The sequence below is a fragment of the Cottoperca gobio genome, chromosome 21, assembly GCF_900634415.1.
Source record: "Cottoperca gobio chromosome 21, fCotGob3.1, whole genome shotgun sequence".
Classification (NCBI taxonomy): Eukaryota; Metazoa; Chordata; class Actinopteri; order Perciformes; family Bovichtidae; genus Cottoperca; species Cottoperca gobio.
This window is the reverse complement of record NC_041375.1, coordinates 14,792,557-14,810,306: the sequence shown is the minus strand read 5'-3', so window position 1 is coordinate 14,810,306 and position 17,750 is coordinate 14,792,557. Positions and strand designations below refer to the sequence as shown.

Here is a 17,750-nt window from a genome sequence, read left to right as displayed (position 1 = left end):
TGTCAACTGTGAAACTGATGATCAAACCCTGAGTCTTCAAGATGAGGAGGATTTTAACCAGCTTGGTTTAACCAAATCTTTTAGTTCTTTATCAAAACATGTCGGTCAGAGAAGACAGAAAGATAGACGTACAAATGGGACAGTCTCTCTCTGCCTGGTCATTTTGGGATCCAGAGCTTCCGCACAGACTTCCTCTCTCCCTCCAGCGAGCGTGTCAGCTCAAACAGCACAGCCACACAAACCGCCCGGTGACCACAGGCTGTTAACAACTACATTAACGTGAGAGAGTCCAGCTCCCCAACGAGAGCTGCAGAGAGGCTGGCCACACCGCTGACCAACCGTAGCCCAAGAAAATAATTTAAGGACAATTAGGACGCATTACGGGAGAGAGAGAGAGAGAGTGGAAGACGGAGGTACAGAGATGAAGTGCAGGAGGAGAGGGAATAAAAAGCAATAACACGTGGTGGATCTAAGTTCAGGAGGATTCTCCCGCACAGATGCAAGCACATAACACACACACACATTTATTCCTGCGTCTTCGCTCTGCCTTGAATGCATGTGCTCACACACTCCGTCTAGGTTTTGCATCTGTCTCTCCAAACACGCCTGGGCGCAAAAAAGGACCGCAGGTCAGAATCGAGGAGAGGACGAGGGGACCGAGCCCGCAGCTGGACATGAATGAATGACTCTTTCTGATTGTGCTGAAGAAAAAAAAAGAGGAGAAACACAGCGTCTTCTCTCCACTCCTCATACATCCATTTAAACTTATATTGAGGAGTAAATGAATAGACTGCTATTATGGATTATAAGGTACGCAATTACAAAAAAGTCACACAAAAACATTCGAAAATGCTTGCGCATGTAAATTACATTCATTTTATTCTACCAACTATAACGATTCAGTGACTAAGAGAAATACATGTATAAATAAAACAACAGGAATTCATTAAGTCTGGTTTTTCCTCTACAGAAACAAACAAAAGACAAAAAAAGCCCAGAAACCAGAAACTGACTATTCCCAGCAGGTCCTACCACCAGGTGGCCTGCAAGCTTCCTGGCACTGATGGTGGTTTAAAGCGAGTGGCTCGATGAAAGATCTCTCTTGGAAATCGGTATCCAAACAAGGGTGAAGCGATACAAATCTGCCTATACCATTAAAACACATCACCTTTTTTTAAAGTAGTAAACAACCTCCTGCCACCCAAAAAGCAGCCAATAGCTGAAAAGTGTTTTAGGCCAACTCCAAACCTCAAAACAGCCCCAAACACTGGCATCCCCGAGCAGCCCAATATGGAAACTAAAAGCTCCTTTCATTCAGTGCCGTCTGCTTTAATAGCCCCGTGGATTCCAAGCTCTCTATTGTGTTTTTGCTAATTGATTTGCCATCTGTAACCCTGATGTAATGTTAGACTACATGACGCTGAACTGCAGCACAGTAATGCCGTCCTCTGTGCTCCTTAAAGTTAATAAGCCCGTTAGCAGATTCACTATCAAGTGAGGCGAACCCCAGCAGGACAGATATAAACTGTAGGGTTTATTTATCAATGTTGTCCCACTATCTTTACGTCACTAACACTTGTTTTCTTCTCTGTAGCTTGTACATGTTTTAAGGCCACTTGCTTGTCTGTCATCCTGAAATATGCAAGAGTAGATCCCTGAATGGACATCCCTCGGAAAAAGTGACAGTGTCTCTCGACAGTTCTTCAAGGTCTCATTTTCAGCATGCCTGTGGCTGCTGGCTAACCATAAGATCACTGCTTTCTGTCAGTCAGTCTGTCTCCAGGGTTGGGAGAGGCCAACAATACATGCCACCCTGCAACATATACTATTGTCTGTCTGCAGTGTTTATGTCTAGCTACAGACATCAACTGTATATCTTCAGGTTGCTTTACAATCCGGGGAAAACCCAGGGATATTATGTGAAGCAGCAGGCTTCTGCTAATATCTGTTTGTTTGCATTCAAGGTGAACTCAGAGCCCTTTCTCAGCTCAAAACGAGCTGCAGTGGAAGATATAGACTGAAGTCAACGGTTACTTAATGTTTGTTGAATTCGACCAAGCTGTCTGCTTTGGGTTTGGAGCAGCGTGCCAAGAGGAAAAAAAGAAAAATCCTCTCATTTTCGGCCTTTAAATATCTGAGGGTGGCCATGTTCATTTGAAAAACTAATATTTACTGCAGCCACGCCACCTGCACGAGGTAAGAAACCGTGTCTGCGAACACGCGTGCATACTAATACACACACATGCATGCAGAGCAGTCGAAGGAATTTTAACCTCTGAGGGTGGGCGGACAGAGAGGGGTGAGAAAGAGAGTATTCATCCCTTGCCCGGAGTTCGCAGTCTACCTAAAGATGAACATCTGATCATCAAAAGCTCTGTGGGGGAATTATACTATTAAAATCTATTTTTGTAACCTTTTGTTTTCTGCAGTGTTCCTGCGATTTTCTTTTACATTTTGATCATCACTCAGCCCAGCTGGCCTGCTGAGATCACTTCAGTATAAAGAACTGTAGAACAGAGCTGCAACAATTCATCTATTAGTTGATTGACAGAAAATGTATCTGCAACTATTGTGATAATTGATTAATTGTTGAGGCAAAAGTGCCATGGTGGTTCAGGTTCTTAAATGTGAGAATTGTTGCTTTTCTTGGTCATACGTTGAAGCAAAAGGTATGTATTTGGGTTGAAATAGTCGCTTTGGGCTCTGGGATATTGTGAAGGCCTCACTGTTTTCTCATGTTTTATTCAAACAACTAATCAAGACAATTTACAGCAGATGAATCAATACACATAATTGTTAGTTGCAGCCTTATAGTAAGGAACAATGTGCATATGATCTAAAAGAATTAGCAGCTTCTTTGAATATTGTTTTATATATTCACTGGGCTGCATGTGGACAGAGATGATTGAATAAAGAGCATGTGTCTTTGAAATGAAACTCTTTTTGGTGGGAGCACAAAATAAATGGGAAGAGTCAACAACTAAGGACAGTTTAGGAAAAATCCCACCACAAATGATAGACATAAAAAATAACACAATATAAAATATAAAACACATTTACAAAATACTGGGAGTCAAAGCTTTTTTTGGGATATCTGATCAATTAAATCTAGACTAGAAACTACCACATGACTTATGTCCTGTAGCAGAAGATGTATTGAGATATTTCACTTGAATTGAAGGAGCAATAACATAAAAATATGTTGTGAAAGTAAAAGTCCTGCATTTAAAATCTCACTTAAAAGTGCAGAATCACAAGCAAATTAAATATAGTACTTAAATAAATTACTTTTCACTACAACTTCCGCCTTGTGATGACACCCGTGCCAGCTTCATTCAGTGAAGAAGACCATGAGGTGTGGTCTGAAAGGCTAGTAAATTATTGTTTGAGTTTATTTTGTTACACAGACGGTTCTCATATGTGAAGAATTACTTCAGAGTGATCCTGAGATACTAGAGGGATTTAAAGGTTTCTATTTCATAATGTTTACGAGATACTTTTATTGCTTCAATTGTTGTTAAATTAATGCAATGAAAGGTGTATGCAGATTAATTACGGGTACGACCTGTAAAATGTAAGTGTAAGAAAGTAAATGTTTCTTAATGGTATCCTATCCTAACACATGTGATATATCAAAGTCCCTCATGTCATTAAGAACTGTAGCACAAAAAAGTCAGAGCAGGTTTGGTTTTTTTCAGATGGCTTTTTCTTTTTCTTTTCTTTTTTAACAGAAACTCACAGGAGTGAATGATTAAACAATTATTTCTCCTCTCAAGAATTCTGTCTAATGAGGCCTTTAAAAGCCTTGTTTATCTTGCCCTCCCTGCTCTGTGCGGATGCCCGTGCTGTCAGAGATCGGCGGCAGACAAAGCGCGCTGTCCTGTGCACAGCGGGGAGACTCTCTCTCTCTCTCTCTGGACGGATAAATGGCCTTGCAGTCCACTGGCCCTGTCCGGAGCACTGTGCCTCACAAACACTTCTGAACAAAGTCACCTCTACTAGAAAGATAACACCTAAAAGTTTCTGCGTGGAACATTTATGTCGTTGTTTTTTTTGCTATTTAACTGTCATTTTCATTTCTCCTGTGTCCATTTAGCTGTCAACGCTCTCAGTGCAAAAGTCTCCGATTTGTCGTTGTTTCACACCAATATAAACACATATTTGCTGCTAGTGCTTAACCAGATTATTCATTCATTGTAATAAAATGGTGAGCAATATCACCCGATCAGAAATCTTTATTTTTCACCCCTCCCTCCTTCTGTTCCAGCTGAAATCAACGCTTGATGACACAACAGACACAGGAAGTCAGTCCAGAAACGATGAAAGACTTCATATTGCACACAAGATAATTGATGACTTTCAAAATGAAAAAGGATCTGGCCTTCATCAAAGTCTTACCATGCAGATAAAATAGAAAATGAAAACCTCTGCGGCCATAAATCACACTGGAGGCGTGTGATTATGCACCTATTACATGATCATATTACAAATCCAGTGATATGCACTGCAACACTAATGTGTCTGCTTCTTTTATGTGTGTAGTGGTCCGACGTTTAAGTGCTGAGTTCAGTATAATGTGATCTGAGCTACATTTACATCTACATGTGCATATGTGAGCTGTCACATCGTCAGATATAAAGACTGTAAAGCTCAAAACTGAAAATATGTCAGCGCTGTTGTTCCTATTCCTTTACATCTTACTGCATCAAGCACTGATTTAATTTATACCCGGTGTAGAAGTGAAACAGCACTATCTTATATTGGTCAGTTTGAGTGGGTCGGTCAAATAGTCTGGTGGTCAACTGCAAACTCGTCTAATCTGAATTAACCCAATTTCTAGCGTTGACACTTAAGCTTTTAAGCGCCTAAATGCCCTGAAATCTCAGAGAGGAAGCAACAAGTCAACAATATTCAGGAGACCCTACTGTGTGGAAGATCTCTCGCTGCTCCTTTTTTCAAATTGCTGTCAGCGCTCCCACTGTGTCCCACTCCCTGTTGCTGGATTAAGACGGAGCTCAGGTCATTTCTGTGTAGTGCTCCTCAGCACTTCTCTAAGGCCCATCCAATTGTTGTTGAGCAGAGATAACAGGATTGGAAGAGAGAAGTGTCTATGCATTCTTATTGTCCTTCAGCCACAAAGGTGTGTTGTTATTTGTACTCTGGCAGGAAAAACAAGCGCTGTTCCTCAATCAGCTGTATGTAAAGGAACATTACGTATAAAGTAAATACTGCAACTCACAATATCTTGTTAGACGTCAAGCCATTTTTTTTTCCATCTGTTAAACACACCTGAGTGCTCAGAATACAAGTAGTTGATGTAGTGCAGACACATAATGGACATAGATAATGCCAATGTTCTATTTTATGTTTGTAATTTCCAATAATTTCCCAGGAGTTTCCTGGAAATAAATATGCCATTTGGTATTACCAGAAGGAACGTAAAGACAGTGTTCAATTTGTTCACTGCTGATGAACTGCGAGCAATCGTTTTTCTTTTTGTGTCAGTGCAATCACAGCAGGGCTGCATGTGAAACGTAAAATGTGTCTACAGGCAAGCAAACACGTGCAATAACAATTTCCTCTCAGAAATGAATAATGAATGAACATTTACTTGGGTTTCATTGAAGATTCCTTTCAAAGACTTCCCTATTTTCCATCTTACTGAAACCAAAGGACTCTTTCCTGGAAAATTCTTGGAAATTAAAAGGATCTTATCTGGATGTATATAGATGATTTATTAAATATGCTTTAAATAATGTACACTCATAGAAGATCAAGACAAACTGAGAATGAAATGTAATTCTTGACCTCGGCAACAGTAGCTGGCAAAGCAATATCAGCTGCTAAAACTCATTTATTCAACATTAGTGAACTGCCAACCATGTCATAACCCGTAACCATGTTCACCTTAACAATTTAATAGAACAATAAGAGAAAGCATTGCCGGGAGACTCAAGTAAGAGGGAGGGGGGGGGGGGGGGGGGGGGGCGTCTTTTCTTCGATGTTTGCAGCTTTGGCTTGTTAGGAAGCATCATTATCATTGCCATGCTCTACTAATGGGAGAGTCTGAAACAATCGTTAGGCCTAAATAGAAAGAAAAATTAATTAAAGAAAATATTTTGAGACCAGAGATGGCAGAAAACTACAATGAACAATTAAACCAGCAATTCAGAACCTGTCAGAACCTTTAAGGTTGATTATGGCTACTGTTAGCTAACAATTGCTTATTTATATGGAGCAACATTATCATTCATTTGGAGTTGTGTTTCTGGCCATCTGGCAAATGTAAGTCCAATATTCTCTCTCTTTTAGCTGGAAACGTTCCCGAGAGCTGTGAGAGTGAACCAAAACAGTTAAGGTGTGTGCTATAAAACCAAAACAATGAACTGAAAGACACTAAACGCTCTAAAGAGCTAAAGGGAACCCCGTAGTCTGGTTAAAATTCTGAAGCGACACCTTTCACATACATGAAGTCACTTGAACCACTGTTGAATGTGAAAAATATTGATGATAGCAGCCTTAACTAACTAGTTAACTAACTAACTAGTTAATTACTACAACAAAACGCTGTCATGTCGATTGTTTTTAAGGGTGATAACAGTTTCCGTTACATTCAGTCTCATTGAAGCCTTTTATTAAAGCTATTCATTAGCATTCATCAAAGATCTCTCTTTAGGAAAACAGCCATTGTCTCTGCTCTTCTTCATTGTTTCCTAACCACATATTTTCACACTGATACTGCAGAGCACAGAAGCTGCCGCTCCATGGTGCTGCTCACCATCTCATCTCAGCGTGTAGCGCTAAGGTGCCTGATTCTGTTTTCCCTCCCAGTCCTCGACGGGTGAGAACTCATTAGAATTCAGCAGGCCTACCTGCCTGCCTGTTTCTCTTCACGCATTAGTTTTCTCTGTGGCACCCACTGAGGCAGGGAGGCACAGGCCGAGAGGCAGGCAGGTAGACACATGCAGCTCTAATGGAAGCCACAGCCTTCCTGTTGACGTCTGTCTGCTCCTCACTGTCGACGCTCACTCAGCTGCTTAACAAAAGGATGTAAATAAGGAGAGACTGCACGTTGTTTCTTCGTCCGTCACGTACGGTACAAAGTTCATTGACAAAGTCTTTTTGTACGCAGGGAACATTCAAGTAGATCGATATCTTGTATCAGGGAATGATTCAGTGCCACACGATGGAGATAATTAAAGTAACTAAAGAGATTTTAAATGGTTCATGCAAAGCAAGACATTCATGTTTGAGATCAGCACAGCGGTGATTCTGACAGTCCTCAGTCGTCCTCATTATCAACTGTACCAATAGGAGCCTTTGTAGAGGGTGTTCTGATTTGCACTACAGCTCAAATATATGCAGATAATCTAATGTAGAAATGAAGAAAATAACTATTTACAATTAAATATAAAACGATTTCCTGCTCAGGTGTAATCCCTACAAATAACTTTTTTAGTCATTGCTAAAATGCCACAGGGTGCCCAGCTGACATATTTCCTCCGGTTACGCCCACTAAGCCAATGAAATTAGTATTTTAAAATGTTACATTTGCCTATCGCTGTTTCTCCATGCACTTCTATTTAATTGAAAACTGTTTGCTCTAACACAGCGACTGAAGCCCCTCAGTATGGCTCTGAACATGCATTCACTGAAGTCCGAACTGTATTGGATCTTGTGTGTTTGTCTGATGATAAGACATTACTGTTTACAAAATGTGAAAGAAACCTCTACACGGGGAGCCTCCCACATATGTATCTAAATACACAACATGCCGATCCTAGTCAGATCTTTATCCAGTGAAATTATTTAAAAGTTCCCTTCAGACATGTTTAATAAGATACATAAATATACTCTGTGTCTGATTAGTTTTCTTCCACAAAATATTTACAATTAATTACTTAAAAACTATAAAAATGATATCTACTCTTTTTGCACTCAGGGAAAAATTAGTCCACAAAAGTAAATTCTCAGTGTATGAGCACTGGAGGTTTCAAGTTTCATATCAAAAATCACGCTCGCACATATTCACATTTAAGGTCTGAAAACAGCCTTCTAGTATCAAACTCTGTTCTGAAGTCATTCTTCACAGTGAAGGTCAAACATCCAAGTGAAGTAACAATAAGCTGGTTATGGTTACCACACACACACACACACTCTCTCACACACACACACACACACACACACTCACACACACACACACACACACGCACGCACGCACGCACGACCTTCCAACAGCACTCAAAGAGAAACACCACAAACTGAATTAATATAGGCTAATTATTAATGTGATGGACAGAAGACAATATGTGCATTCCTGTGCAGAAATCATTTCTAACAATACACAATGCAGCACACATTCAATCAGCTGCAATAACAACATTGATAGTTTAATTTACTGGTGCTAAAACCACTTCCCTTCCAACTGAGCCACAAGCGTCAGACAAAGAAAAATGAATAAATAAACAGAAAGATGATTCAAGAGGACTTCATGTGCCACGCTGCTCTGTCCTGTCCTGCACACATCAAACGCTTGCCTGCCCCTGCTACTTCGCTAACTGAGGACTCCTCTGAGTCCCCCGTCACAAAGCACGTAGTCAGCACTGTCAGTGACAGGCACGCAGCAAGCCTAAAGGGACACAGCTGACGCGCAATCACACACACATCTAACACAAACACACACTCTAATGTATAGCCGACCGCTGTGCCTACTCTTCTCTACACAAACACACACTGATGTTTTTTCCTGTGTCTCTTTCACACACCTCAGTGCTAAGAGCTACTGACAGGTGGATACCAGCTCATGCTACGGCGGTGCAGTGTGGATCCGCTGTTCGCTGCTCCTCGTGGTCGCTTCTGTTGCTTTATGTTGAGTTGTGCAGCTTGCTCCTGAGGTCTCATCCTTTAATCTGCCGACCATTAGGTATTATACTGTAGCTGGAAGGCTGAGCCCGCCTGCCATAGGTGCAGGTCGCGGCAGGGTTAACCTGGATCAATACCGCACGCACACCACTCAACATTACAAAAGCCCTCAAACTGTTTCCCTGCCTGCTTTCCTTCCTGTCTGTCTCCTGTTCGTCTCCAGTCTGTCTCTCATCGTCCCTCTCTGTGCCCGTCTCACTACTCCCTCCAGCTCCCTCTGGAGAGCGAGCTTGACTCGTTCACACACACACACACACATGAACGCACTACCTCTTCTCTTTCCCCTCCCCCTGTCTGCAGGGAAGTTCCTCACAGAGTGAAAACACGTAAAGCAACTAGCAGGAGGTGAGTGAAGATTCATCCTCTGAGAAACAGAAACACAGACGAGCCTGGTCAATAAGCAGCCTATTTCAAAACACTCCTGCCAGTCACAGATGCTGTCGCTGAGGACTCCTCCCTCTCCAAACAGCGGCAGTACAAAGAATTTGGAAACAGCGAAACACACACTGCGTTTCACAAACACAGGGTCGAGAAGCGGTGCCAAGTCGGGAGACGCTGGCTGACGCATGCATGTGTGTTTGCTTTTCATCGCTGCTTCTTACCAAATTACTCTTGTAATATATTTTAAAGGATCGAATAATAGCTTTCTTGGTTTATGTGTTTGCTTTCAAATGTATGGTTTTCACTTTATTTTCAATCATTTTGGAAAGTCATATTGTCACTTCTGTTTTGTAGCAGTTATCAGTTAGTTGTTGTTCAAGTTGTAAATATTTATTTTAATCACAAAAAGACACAAAAAGACTAATTATGAAACGTGCAACCCCCTGTTGAAGACCTATGCTGTACAGGCTTGTAGAAGAACCTTCAGGTGGATTTGAGCCACCAAAGAAAGTATACGGTTTGTCCATTCTGGGCTACTGTACAAAGAGGACCTGCTCCCTATGAGATATGAAGGTTTCATTCTAATTTATCAAAACAAATTGTTAGTTTCATGTGATTATACACTCATAAAGACAGAGTTATAAATAACTACTAAATACCAATAGATCCACCTAAATACTAAACACTGGCCCTTTAAGTATACATTTAAATGCAACAAATGTTAAGTAATTATCAAGTATTTTAGAGCTGAAACAAGTTAATTAGTTGATTGACAGAAAAACAATTTTGATAATTGGCAGATCTTCTTTAAAGAAATAACATTGCTGGTGCTTGCTTCCCGAACGTGAACATTTGCTGCTTTTTTGTCTTGTGTCATTGTCATTTGAATATTTTAGTTATTTAAAATGTAAAATAAACAATCTGAAGAGTAAATTTAAGTATTTTCTTGACATATTACACATTAAATAATTAATAAAATATTCAAGGAAAATAATCGGCAGATAAATTGGTAATAAAACTGGTCGTGGGTTGCAGCCCTGAAATATTTATTATATAATAATAAATAATAATACTACAGATCTGGTGGTTAAGAATAATTATTGTGTAAAAACAATATAAATCAACCAAACGATCTATTTATTTATACACCATTATTCATTTAAACCTCACAAAGAAGTGACACGTCTTAAAAATACACATGCAAATAAAGGAACACAGAACCGGCTATAGATGAGAACAGGTAAAGAGTTGAAATACATTTTACACAAGTGAGTAAAGTGTAGTAAAGTAAATAAAGTGCGATTATCTATATAGGACGCACGTGTGCGGGTGGTGGAGGGAGGGATGAGGCAGTAAAAACGGGTTAAAGGTTCAAATTCCATCAATAGGCAGTTCTAAGCATTAGAGAGACTGGATTATGTTTACTGACTGCCGATGGTGAGAGTGGAGGGGTGCGAAAGTGACATCACAGTGAAACGACACATCACAGTTCTCCTCGCTGTCGTCTATAAAAGAGCAGTTTTTATTGTTTATGGGCGACCAGCTCTACTATGGGTGGAGTCAAGTGGATAATGGCCTCCAATACATTCATTCCATACGTAGTGCTCCTCTCAAAACCTTGAATCATCTTGTGTCACCTGACTCACAAGTGGCATTATCCCTGTCAGACTTTAATCCTGCGGCTAAAATGGTTTCAAATCCCGACCTACTCTCTGATTTGAGGCAGGGGGCTTGAGAGGAAGCTGAGGTTGATTTGAATTCAGAGCTCCGTCTGTGTGTGTTTTAGCGATACGTTTGGAGGATGCCTGTATGCTGTGTGGGAATGTAATATGTAGACTAATTCAATTATCGGAGAAGCTCACAGGGTTGTCGGCCCTGATCAATATGCGATAAATACTTGAGTAAATATCCTGAGTTGACGTCAATATCTCAAGTTGGAAAGCCTGAGCTCTACTGCAGAGGGGAGCGGGTGGAAATGCCTGTTGTGTGTGGGCAGCATTTAAAGTGAAACAGAGGGAGAATTATTGGTGATTGTGAGAAAGCCTGTGGGAAGAAGGTTTGTTGTTGGTACATCTTATGTGAATATAAGACAGTAGAGCCCAATCGTCTGCAGAGCTAGAGCGAGTCTTCAGCTCGCAACAAATGTGACCTCTGCAACGGTTTATTGTTTGTCTTCCAGGTTTGATTTTCTAACAAAATCCTACAGTATGTGAATACAACAACAACAACAACAACAACAACAACAACAACAACAGTAGTATGTTTAAAAAGAAGCAAAACAAATGTCAGGGTACCGCCTGAGGCTCAATATTAATAACAATTAGAGACGGTCTCTGTTCTGCTAGACAGGATATTCAACGGTGCAGTGCACTAATTTAACAACTATTTCCAGGCCTACTCGGGCTTACGACTCTCCTCCACACAGAAACACCAAAACAAATCTGCAAGCGTTTACAGGCCGGCTGTTTTTATCATTTGTTGTAGAAAACATACGAGGCTGGTTCCCCTCTTTAACAAACACCCTGTTTAAGTTGAAGAGGCTATTAGGAGTGAGAGCTGACCTGAAAACCTGACCGCTCATTCCTTAAGACAGCCACAACACAACTGCTCTGAAAAGCAATAAGTCAGTGTGAAGGCCTGGCAGATCTGAGCACAAACACAAATAATAACATTGCTTGTCATAGTCGGATTTCTCTGTAGAAAGCATCTGCAGTGGTGGATTGCATTTGATAAGGACATTAAGAGCATGCAAAAAAATGACCAATGTTATGAAAAGCAAATCAGAGCTGCATTTTGTCTGGTGGCGTTGCTGTTATTTGAAATGATCAATGATTTGATCAAATGTGTGTGTGTGTGTGTGTGTGTGTGTGTGTGTGTGTGTGTGTGTGTGTGTGTGTGTGTGTGTGTGTGTGTGTGTGTGAAATCATGTAGGGAGCTTGATGATGTGCAGTGATGGGGAGGAAGCAGCGATACTGAAATTCTCTACAAATGCCTGAGGTGGACGTGAATCAATCAAAGCGTGCAACAACTACACTTGACAACAGGGAGAAGAAACATAAGTCCTGTTGAATCAGACTTTTCTTCAAGTGCAATATATTTGATGTATCATCTTCTGCGGCTGCACAGCAACACTGCTGACATCAAACTCGCCTTTGAAGCTTGTCATTCTATATCCCTGTAATTTATTCTCCCGCAACGTCAAGCGACCGGAAAACGGCCTGCCTGGAGTCACTCCTCGCACCACTTAAAACAAAACCATCTTAGCAACAATCTCTGAAATGAACTGTTGCCTCCCACTCGGGGGAATGGCAGGAACACAGAGGCACTGTACAAACACACACATATGCAATGACATGGACACACACACACACACACACAAATGTCTACTGTTGTTGAAGAATTTCACGAGCGGTAACCACCACTCAACTAAGAATAAACTGCCTGTCTCTGTTACACTATCTGATAGGGCGGCTCACATTCAGCTTACAGTACATAACATGGAGTAGTACGCTATTTACACCCGGACATGCTAACGCACAGCCGGCTTCATTCTGCGCTGCCAGGCTGTGCCAGGGGAGCAGTGACATTGTGAGGTGGAAGGGGGCGACGAGAGACAATGCACGCAATCTAGGAGGTACGCATGGCATGGTACGCTGACACGAAGCATTCACATGCAGGGAGGAGGAGGATAGAGGAGGAGGATAGAGGAGGAGGATGGAGGGAAGACAAGCACCGAATGCTGCAGTGGAAAGAGAGTGTGGCTCTCCCTGGAGTGAGGAGGTAAACTACAGCTGCATTGTGTGGAATTCACCATTAATTCAAATGAAAATCACCTGAATGAGGGTTCAGTAAAAGTGGGGGGAAAAATAGCAATCTTACAAGACCCCATTAACTTTTGCAACCCTCCAACATGAGCTCATGCATGGCTGCTTCGGCATCAAATATTTACTATCCTAGTGAGCCGAAGACGTCCGTGCTTTTGCCTTTGGGTTTTTTCTTTTTAACAAGATCGTGCTCTGCTATACATAGGGGCACTCTTCAATTTTAATTGGATTTGTGTCAGTGTGTGCTTCATTTAACCTGACAGGGACGGACAATTCATCAATCAGTGTCATTATGTTGTTTGCATGCGTGAGAAAGAGGTGCTGCTGGCGAACTCTATGCTAAACACATACGCCCAAACAATCAATCGGCTGGTATCCTATCAACTTGAACGTTCATTTTATCGGTTTTATTTGTGATGTTTTACTCATAAAAACAGCACATTTAAAAAGGGAACATAAAAGCTTAAAAACCTCAGGTCAGGACTGAGATAGTACTCCTCGTGTACAGTAGCGCTACCACAGCAGCTACTGCACCCATGGGAAATCCTGAGTATGGACTGTTTAGTGAAACACACACAGATTGACCTCTTCACGATAAAACATTCTGCGCCTCCAGGGAAATATTAACCAAGGGTCAGTGAAGCAACAACTAACTACAAACAATCTGCTCACTGTCCCTGTGTGTGCAGATGTATAAAAATACGCCACTACAACCTGACGTTGGAGTGATACAATCAAAAGGACTCCCATAGGGTCCTCTCTTTCCCCTGAACTCTAATCTTTCTAGTCTTTCCATTCCTCTCTCACTATCACTATCTGTCTTTCTCTCACACTGCGACTGACTGGGTATTGGCATGTGCTGGGTCACTTGGCAGGGAGGCAGATGGAGCCGCCCTACTCTCTAGCCCCTGTGTGGCCTCAGCAAATCATAGTCAGGATCAAGCACGACTGTGTAAAACAGCAGGCTTTATGGCATATCACAATAGCCAAATACTAAACAGTGCTTCTGCTGAAAGTAAAGGACAGCCTGCAACCGGGCCGCAGCGCAGTTCTGTAAAACGGTTGCAGACCGGTGATTGTTATTAAATGTCGATGTGGTGTATAAAATAAATAATAACAAAATGTTTTGATATTTTATCAAATACTAAAAAAAGAGAATCAACACTTTCCTACGTGATAGGAAGAACCAGAATCATTAAAGGAATAGTTCAACAGTTGTGGTACACTAAATATAAAGCTACAGCTCTAGCCTCTATGCTATGCTAAGCTAAGCTAACCGGCTGCAGACTGTAGCTTCACATTTAATGAACAAAAAAACAGCCCAGGGGTCAGATCATACCCAAAATACAATTTCACAAAACCCCCCGCATGTTTAATGATTTATAGTTACATCCAGCCTGCAAATACATTTTTAATTCTTTCCCATGTTGATTTTCCCCCAGCTCTTCTATTTTAGTGTAATTTTCCAAGAAGGCTGCACAAAACAGAGCATAAAACATAACACACTCACATAAACACCAGCTATGACCAACAGACCTCTTATTTACCACAGTACACCTGACACATCTAAAATCAAAATCGCTCTGAAACTAAAAGAAAAGTTAATATTCCTTAAATAAGTTTTAATTTAACATCAGACTACCAGTCAGGAGGCTGGATATAAGTCAGAGTACAAACTCATTGAGGGAATGAGTCAGTTGATAGAATTCTTCCTGTTTGTGAGCAGACAGTGTGCTGCGTGAGAGGTAAAGCCACTACAAAACACCAGCAGCCTCACAGAGCCAACCAGCGAGCCACCCTGACAGGGGGAAGAAATGCTGCCCTCTATCAGCAGTGCTCAATTCTGCCCCACGCAGGAGTGCACACACACACACACACACACACACACACACACACACACACACACACACACACACACACACACACACACACACACACAGAGAGGAAAGCATAAGCACGCGTGTGGTTCATCCACGTGTCTTGGACTGGAAAGTCTTCTCCACGTCTTCCTCTTCAGTCAGAGTCAGAGACAGTATGAAACAGAGGAAACACAATGGTCAGACTGTGCTCCAGGTTGTGTCGGAGGCTCAGCTGTGTGCGGACCTTACTGTAGATGACTTGTTCTGTTTGGGGGGGGGGGGGGGGGGAATTTCCCAGCTTCCGTTGCATACATATGGAAAAGGATGGAAATGGTGGCTCCAAGTGGGCTTATGAATAAGAAAGGTCACAAAAGGGCTGCGGCTGTGACATAGATGGACAGCCCACTCAGCCCTTTTCCCTGCCGCACTTGTGGGAAGAAAATTAGCACTTGAAGGCTTCAATGAAGCTATTGCTTTACGCAGGCATTTTTTTATGGAGGCACCTTACCATGCTATGAATTCACTGTAATATAAAATCAGTACTCTGACCACTGAACCGCCGATAGTGTGAGCCACCAACACACGGCAGCTTTACCCGGTTGGCAGCCTCCACTCTCCTGGGAAATGGGTGGAAATTACAGGGTCCCCAAACTGACAGCAGTTCATAACACATTCAAGCTGTAATCATAGGATTGTGACAGCGATATCAAAAGATATTATAATGATCACTTGTTGGGTGAATCTCAGGGTGTTGCTGCAGTAAACTCAACGTATTGTTTTTGTTTTTTTTGCAGCTTACGTGGTGTTTTGTGCACCGGAGGACTTTGGGTTCATTTTCTGAAAGCCTTCATCGTTCGAGCTCTTCTCCTATAACTAAGCAATACACTCAAAACTGGTTCCCATGGCAACGTGGAGAACCTAACCTGGAACAGTTGGAACTGAATACAGTGCTACCTGAAAACACACAGAGACACACATATTCAGAGCACAATGGCACAGTTTTGCTCCCACGTCAAGGTGCTGTTAATGTCAGAAGACTATCTTTTCGACAGCTTTACAGAGAGTAAATATATGCCATTCTCTAAAGCCAGAGATATCGTGGACGTTTGCATTTTACCACTCTGAATGGGCATATTATTGAGAGTATGAATATCTTGGTATCTGGCTGGATCAAAAGGTTACACTTACATTTCACAGAGCTCATTTTTCTATGCTCAGTAGGAAGCGAATAAATGAGCCCGTCTTCTTGTCTGTCTTGGATTACGGTGATGTTATCTATAGACACGCCTCTGCTTCCACTCTTAAACCCCTAAATTGAGTTTATCACACCGCCGTAAGATTTATTACTGGTGACATATTCTGCTTATCCTTGTATGAAAAGGTTGGGTGGGCGTCTCTACCAGTAAGACGTGACAGGCATTGGTTTCTATGAATTTCTTTTAAATGTAACACCTATAGGTCCATTTAAAACCATGATAACAAAAACTACTCCGCTCTTGAAGGTTACAGTTTCGACTGTGTTCTGTTGTTGTCTGGCTATTTGCTTCTCTCGTTAATAATATTTTTGTGTATTTATTCAGTTTTAATTGTAACCTCGACATCATTGAACGCGAGAGCATGCCTTAAATGATTCATCGAGATTTAAATAACACATCTCCCTCGGAGAAATGACGTATGCAAAACAATCCATGTATATTCTTTCTAATTATTACACAAAAAACAGGGGGAATGTAAGGAATGAATTTAAAAGCACAACAAAAATCCAACTCATTCATATTGTGTGTAAAACAAGCAACTTTTCCTGCTCAGAATTACAGCTATTATCTGTATAATTATCAGCCGTATTCCCCCTAACCGTGAAATAATAAGTAAGACGTAGCCATGAGGTTCTTACAGTTGTTGCTCTTCACTACTCTGTTGCATTTTTAAATATTACAGGAGAGGGTCTAGCACAATTTGTTACCTTTTAATATCACTTAGGACAAGGTTACGTTCCTAATGTTCGGTTAAACAGAAACATTTCAAGTTACTTTGTTTAATAACAAACATAAGGTCAAGCAGAGCGCCAAAACTATTTTGCATGTGGTCATTTTGTATCTCTTAGTAATCATTTTGTGCCTATTAGTGATCGTTTATTGTGGACCTATCGCGCTTCTGAGGTGGATTTATGTGTCTTTGTGGTTGTTTGTGTCCCTTTGTTGTTGTTTTGCATTTTTTATAGTCATTTGACTTTCCGACAACAAAAGGTAACAGTCACAACGTACAGAGGGTCTGTTCCAGGGCCCCTGGGCCTGTACCCGGTACTCCCTTTCACTAATCCATCCGTGATACTAATAAGCCAATACCTATCACCTTCTGACTCTGGTAAGGGGCTCCAAAGGGGGTCCATTAAGATTGAAGGGGGGCCCTGTGCCACCTCTGTGACCACAACTCTGCCTTGAACGTTAAAAGCAAGGTAAAAGACCGAGAAATGTGCAAGATCAGGTCAGATAGAGAGATTAAGAAGACGGTTTAACCTGAGTAAAGCCTCAGGCCAACAACATTCCCAGCTTGAGGCTCTAAACCAGCGAAGCAGAACCTCTTCACGAGTCTTGGTCCCGAACACTCGACCCGCTTGCGTAGGATTGGCTGCATGTAAGCATTACTGCCCATGGCTCTCTCTGATTGGCTTTTGCAAGTTTTCGCTTTATTCATTTCACCTGTTCAAGACCCATCAGAGCTATAAAGTTCCAGCAGGGTTATATGGTGTTGATATGGGACAAAC

At 41.5% G+C, this 17,750-nt stretch overlaps 1 protein-coding gene across 1 annotated transcript in view; it reads right to left on the bottom strand.

Moving 5' to 3' along the window:
* Positions 1–17,750, bottom strand: part of igf2bp2a (insulin-like growth factor 2 mRNA binding protein 2a) — a 47,764-nt gene that overhangs the window by 22,710 nt on the left and 7,304 nt on the right. The window lies entirely within an intron of this gene.